Source organism: Paracoccidioides brasiliensis (assembly GCF_000150735.1).
Source record: "Paracoccidioides brasiliensis Pb18 unplaced genomic scaffold supercont2.15, whole genome shotgun sequence".
NCBI classification, from domain to species: domain Eukaryota; kingdom Fungi; phylum Ascomycota; class Eurotiomycetes; order Onygenales; family Ajellomycetaceae; genus Paracoccidioides; species Paracoccidioides brasiliensis.
Window position 1 is genome coordinate 65752 of NW_011371372.1, and position 7639 is coordinate 73390.

Consider the following 7639-nt stretch of genomic DNA (forward strand, 5'->3'; position numbering starts at 1 on the left):
TATTCTTTTTTACTTTTTGAATCATCTGAGTATATCAATAATAAGTTTTTTTTATTTATCTTTATAAGCTTTTAAGTATATGTAGTTTTTTCCTCTTTTTTTAACAGCTTACTAATAATAATATCTATTAATGATTTTAGATTTTTCTTCTAAGAATAAAGCTCATTGTGATTTATATATTTTAATATTTAAGTTTAATAATTAATTTTTAATCATAGTATATATTCTCTATAACTAAGAAAATAATATTTTTTTTTGAATTACTAAAGTATATAATTTAATCTAAAAATCTTTCTCTATTTAAGTCTTTTTCAAATATATCTTAAGAATATAGAGTAGATACTCTTATTTATATTAGATGATTTGCATTCATTTTGATAATTCTTAAAGCATAATTTATATAACTTTTATCAAATCTAATAGCTAGTGATAGAATTGATATCTCTATTTTCATAGCTCTAACTGAAGATATTTTAAAAACTTCTAGAATTCTTCTTAAAGCTTTATTTTATAATAGTTAAAATTGATTTATAAAGTTTTTTTTCTTTTTTATTAAATTCGTGCTGTATAATCTAATACAGAAGCTATATAAATTATATATAATTATCTCATAGCTTGAAAAGATAAACTTTTTTCTATATTAGAAAGTGTAATAATACTATTCAAAGTTCTTTTAATGTGAGCAATTCTTTTTTGAACATGAACTTTAAAGTTGAGCTTTGAGTCTAATCATACTTTTAGTTATCTCAAAGAAGTTTTTAGTTTTATAACTTTATTTTGAAGAGTAATAGTTTTCTCTTATTTATTTTTTTTAAATAAAAATAATTGAATTTAATTTTATTCATATTAAATTAAATAAGATTTTTACTTTTTTTTAAATATTTTCTTTATATCTCTTTTTAAATTTTTATAATTTTTTTATATAGATTTAGAATTAATAATAAGATTAATATTATCAATATAGCTAAAAGTTTTTACTATATATATACTTTTATTATTGAATAAATTAACTATATATAGTAAAAAGAATAGATAAAACTAAAGATTTTTGAGAAATTTCTATTTCAATAAAGATTTTTTCCTGTTTCATTATATCAAAAAGAAGCTGAATACTTTTTTTTATCATAAAACAGATGATTTATTTTACTAGAGATTATGATTATCACAGCTTTAATCTAGATACAGGTAAATGAGTATTTGGTTGCCAACTAAATAAGCTATATTAACAAAATACTAAGATGATTTCTAAAAGATAGGTCCAGATAAGGTCTGTTTTATATAGCTCTTAGCACTTTATCCTTGTCTCCTTATTTCTGTTCTTAGTGTCTTATCTTTGTCTTTAGTGCCTTATTTTTTTCTTAGTACTGTTACTATACTGATATTTAAACAGAGTTTATTTTAGTCTGCTCTATTAGATAGACTTTATAAGATCAGTTAGTCTCTGGATAGATTCTATTCTATGTTATTATATTATCTCTTTTTCAAAAGCTCAGATATGCTCTCATGCTGGTAGATCATTATTTGCTTTATCTACTAGATAGTTGTTCTTTTTCCAAGTCTCTATTCATTTATTCAATTACTTTAAAGGTTTTATCTTTGTTGAATTTGCTGTATGAAACTTTTAAACTAGATGCAATACTCTCTTCAAATTTTTTACTAAATGTCATATTGAATCATTGTCAAATTCTTATCACTTTATCTGATATTGAAGTTATTTACAGAAGATATAGCTTACTAGAATGTTCTTAATCTTTTATTTTTATTTTAAATCTTAACTGATTCTGAAGTCTCATTTAATTATTCTGATAGAGGGTCATTTATAGCTTTTTATAGCTTATCTGAAGAGAATATTAAGTAAATTCTCATACTATTTGATAGACTAAGTTTATAACTATTATCTATTTTCTCAATAACCTTAAAAAGATCTTTATTTTGTCAACTTTTTACTTTAGTATTAAACTCTATAGTTTTTGAGTGACAGGAAGATTTTATTTTTTATCTCAAAATCTGGCCTCTAACAGTGTCTGTTGGCATTTGACTTTATAACTTTTTATGTCTTTTTCACATTATCAGCTACCAGCTTCTAAATTTCTTTCTGATAGTAATTTATACATGAATGAAACTTGATTGTTAGATACTAATTTACAATCTTAGTCTAGCCATCTGTTTGTATATATAAGCTGATAAGAGCTTCAGCTTAACTTCTAATCATCTAATGAACTTATTTCAGAAGTTTGAGATAAACTATAATTCTCAGTCTGATATAATTGAATCTGATACTCTATAGTATTCATAATAGTACTTTAAGAAAAGCCTTACTAGCTTTCTGGCATTAATCTTTCTCATAATGAGGATGGATATAGACTTCTTGCTCAGTCAACAAACAATTATCAATATTATATCATAATTTCTTTTCATCATAGAGCTGTCTATAAAATTCATTGACATATGCTATCAGACTCTATCAGGAATTAATAGTGACTTTAGCAGCTCTATAGTTTTATTATGAAAAACCTTCATTTGTCAATATATCAGATAATTTTTTATATATTGATTAACATTCTTGATCTAGTCATTTTAGTAGTATTTTATCTTCATTAATGACTATAGCATTTTCTTTCCAGAGTATACTATTGCTGACTACTCATGAATATACTTTAGAAGAAATGACTGAAGAGTAAAATCTTTTTCAATTAATATCATTAAGTATTCTTCAAAATATAAAAGTTTATCTATTAGTTTTTAGAGTTATTTTCTCTGTTATATCTTCTCTTATTATGAGCTTAGTGACTCTATCTCTTTGTTTTCTATTTTAACTTTTTTAAAATTTTTATATGCATATTCAAAGTCTTGACTTCAATGAATTCTTTAATAATTTCAGAGTTTAGTCTTTTTGAATTAAGAAACAGTTGCATTCTAAATTGATTCTTTTCTTTCCAGATCTCTAGTTTACTTAAGATATTAGTTAGTGTATTTTGATATCTAGATTGATATTGAATCAGAAAATAAAATTGTGAGAGAAACTTAGTTTAATATATCTATCTGATATTGAGATTCTTGATAATTATAAAATATTCAAGCATTTAATGATCTATTAGAATCTTAAATCTTTTTTTTCTCTGAAGTTCTTTCAGTTCAGTCTGTCATTCTGATAAAACTTTTACTATAATCAATATCTTCTTATCATAAATCTCATAGTTTCTCTCTGCACTATTCATGAATGAAGAGTAGAATGCTACGTTATTCAAAACTATTCATCTTTACATAACTGAGATAGAATATTAGCTATAACATCATCTAAAGTATTAGTATTTATCTAAGTCTTTTAATTCAGATTATAATAATAAAGCATTAAAGTATAAGATAAAGCTTTTTTTATTTGATTAAAGATTTTTTAATAGATCTTATCTCATTTAAAAAATTGATTTTTCTGAATTAGCTTAAACAATAATCTCATAATTTAGCTGTATTTTTTGATGAAGTATCAATAGAAGTTATAGAATCTTAAAAATTATTGAACTTTCTTAATACTATTTTATTATCTTCAGTTTCTTCAAATTCATTTATATAGAGATGTATGATCAATAGCTTTATTAAAATCAACTTTATTCTCAAGCTCAATCTTATAGTCTACTTCTTTTCAGAAGAATAATAATTAATCAACAGAAGTTTTTTGAAAAAATATTATAGAACTTTTTATAGTTCTCTGATAGCAGTTTATTAACTATCTTTTTTTCTTCAACTTAGTATCAAAAATAATCTTCTTCTTTTCTTCAATGATCTGGTCTATTTTACTGAGACTTAGAATAAAGATCTCTAACTTCCTACTCTTTTAATAATAGTAAAAAACAACTTTTTCAATAGTTGTTATTTTTAATAAAGTCTTGAAAATCAGTTTCTTTCTCTCAACAGTTTTACATCTAATCTTCTTATTAATAAGTTTATTATAATAATTAACATTTTATTAATATTCTGATCTAATCATTAATCTTTTCAGAATCTTTCTTGAAATTACTATACTATACTCTTCAGAGATTTCATCTTCAGATATATACTATTTTGGCTAAACTAAGTATTGATTTTTTATATTTAGTTACATCTTCTACTTCACCAGCCAGGACCAGTCTAGGATTATATCAGTGCTCTATAGGTCTGTCAGTAGTATTGACGTGTTGAAAAATCTTTATTTATCTACTCATAAATATAGATAGATGATCTTCATAATTGAAATTTCTTTCTGATCATTATAATTCACAATCTGATGACTTTCTATCAGTCTCTTTGATTTTACTTTTAAGACTTTGATATACTTATTAGCAAAGTTTTTATCAATAAAAATATAGTAATTTGCTTTAGAATCTACTAATAATCTTATAGAAATAATATATTCATTAAAAGCTACTTTTGTATATATAGGAAAGAGGTTTCTTTTTATTAATTTATTAATATTTAAAATCTCTAATGTAACTATTTTATCTGAGAAGAAGACTTCTTTCAGATTTAATTTTTTTTCTGACTTGATGATAACAATCTCAGTATCTACTTCTATTATCTTTATCTTTTGTTTTTATAAGCAATTCTGAGTTATATAATTTTTACTTTGATAAATAAAGTATTTTATATATATATTTTTTAATTCTTAGTTTATAGCTTATTCTCTGAAGCTGATGCTAATATGATTGATATTGATTTACAGATTTAAATTGAGAAGATTCTCTCGCAGTTGTTCTGATGATGTTCTGCATTGAGTAATCATTAGCTGTTTGAGCTAAACATACTTTTAAAATAATGAGCAGTTCTAGTGCAAATATTCTAAACTTTTAAAAAATAGAACAACTTGTATATGTTGCTACAATTATATATTATAGATCAAAAAAGAGTTTATGAAGAAAGTTTATCTTATAATCATCTGCTTGAACTTGAGCTTTTCTAGTCAGATGCAAGAACTTGATTGTAAATTCAAAATAGTTATTTTTATTTCTTTACTAGATGTTAATACTCTATTTTAGCATTCTCAAGCTTATTGATATTCTTAAATATTTTTTGCAGATGCTTGAACATCTTCTTTATAGTTTTAAACTTCTTTGAATGATCTTCTCTCATTCTTAAATCCAGATATCTAGTGACTTTATCATCTGTTTAATTTTTAATATAGATAATACAGCTTTCAATGATATAGTTTTCTTTTATTAAAAAATGATCAGCATTAATAGTTAATTTGTATTTCATTTAAAAGAGCTAGTTCATAAATATCAGATTCTTTTCATTTATAAGATATTTGAGATCATCTAGCTTAACTGATTATTAAGCTCAGTGAGTGTCTATCAATCTGATTTATAAGACTAATAAGTTCACTATTTACTATAATATATTCTGTTTTTCCATCAGTCTATTCATTTGACAGTCAAGTTTCTTTCTTTATCTTCTTTCATTATTTTACTTTGCTCTAATTCTATCTAAAATATCTCTTATATCATTTATAAGATCAGTGATCTTTTAATGTACTCAATCTGTGTCCTTCATTAAGACTTCAATAAATTGTCTTTTTGATATAAGCTTCTCTAATCTTATATCTTTCTTAGTCAGAGTTAGTATATCCTAGTCTGACCTCCATTGACTGTTAGATCCTCTAACCACTTTAGATATAGTAGTTTTCTCAGAGATTCAAAAGTAGATAAAGATTTTTCAGAGGTTTTTTAATCTGAAAACCTGCTTTAAAAAAATAAAAAAAGTAATTAATCTAGTATTATATTATAGCTTCAATCTAGATATAGATAAATAGATATTTAATTGTTAACTAGATAAGCTATATCAATAAATATTAAGATAATTTTTAAAAGATAGATTCAGATAAAATCTGTCTTATATAGCTTTTAGTATATCATTCTTGTCTTCTTATCTCTATCTTTAGTGACTTATTTCTTTTCTAAGTACTATTGCTATGCTGATATTTAGATAAAGTCTGTTTTAATTTGCTCTATCAGATGAACTTTATGAAATTGATTAGTCTCTGGACAGATTCTGTTCTATATCATTATAATGATAACTTTAACTCTTGTATAATTGAAATTATTTTATTTTTTAAAATATGATCAAAAGTATTTTTTTATTAATAAAAGCAGTAGTTGAGCCTAGATCATTATTTTTAGCTATTTAAATATCATAAATAGCTGATAGAACTGCATTTATAACTGACTTCTATTTTTTCCTATTCATTTGATCATTATACAGGTTAGATGCAGAGATCTTAAACCACATACTTTTTACTTTCCACAGGTATGTTTTCTACCGTATCTAGGCAAACTTTAATAAGGGCGGTGCGAGGAGGTACTTGATGTGATGGGAAGAAAATTAAAATTGACAGAGTTTTTAAAGAGCTTAGATGTATCTTTTCTCAACAATGACTTTATAAAATCTTTTAAAAACTGTCTAGATTGTTTTAACCTAATCAATCTCTTAGTCATTCAATTTTCACACTCATTAGATCAAGTATTGTGGGTTAATGATAAAAATTATTGATGAATATTCATTTTTTGAAGAAAAGTATATTTTCAACAATCAATTCTTCAAATCTTATCTGAATAGTATGAAAATTAAGAGATTGATTAATTTCAACAAGAGCTTTCAAATAAAAGTATTTTTGAATTAAAATTTTAAAAATTGGCTGAGTTTTGAAAAAGATATTATTATTATTAATTTAAGCAACTAAATATGATTGAGAATCAGAGCAGATTAATCTTATCTTATATTACTAACAACAGCGCTGTTACAATCAGTAGATTGATTACCTTAACTATTATTTATCAGATTCTTATATATTTTCTTTTATATCTCACTAATATTTAAGTTATTATTTTCAGATTCTTAATTATAAGCTAGGATTTATTTAGCAGTTTAACAGTAATGATAAAGCTTAAAGAAATATAAATAAAAATAATAATTTTCAATTCAATAATTATTAGATTCACAATATATACAATAGTCTTCTTGATAATATTTCTCTCATTGAGAAGATAAAATCAATGAGATATATAATGAAGAATCATATAAAAAGTTGAAAATATTAAACTGATTTAAATCTATAGAATCATAGTAATTATAATATATTGAGTGATTATAATGAAATAGATGATCAATTTGCTAAGAAGTATAGAGCAAGAATAAATAGAAAGATTTACTAAAAGCTAACTATTGAACAATATACAAAATTTCCTTATAAATCTGAAGTAAATTCAATTGCTGAGTTATACAGTTGCAGATTGATATGCTGAGATCTTGATAAAATTGAAAGATTTTTGAAAAATTTAACTATTTCTGAGCTTTGATCATATAGAAAATATATTCAAACTTAATAATATAGACTATTAAAAGTTCACTTAAGCTTTGCTTTAGACTATTTAGTTTATCTTTTATCTTAATTATCTTATTTAAATTATCATATATATGAAAAAGCTATTTGAAAATTAAAATATAACTTTAATTACTTACTTCTTTAACTTGAGCTAGTTGGAGAAAAATCATTACTTATATACTTGAATCTAAATTCAAGTAGATACAGTAGAACTAAATAATCAGATTTTTAATAGCAGCTTGATCAACATATAGTTTGATTTTAATTGAGAAAAGTCAAATATCAAAT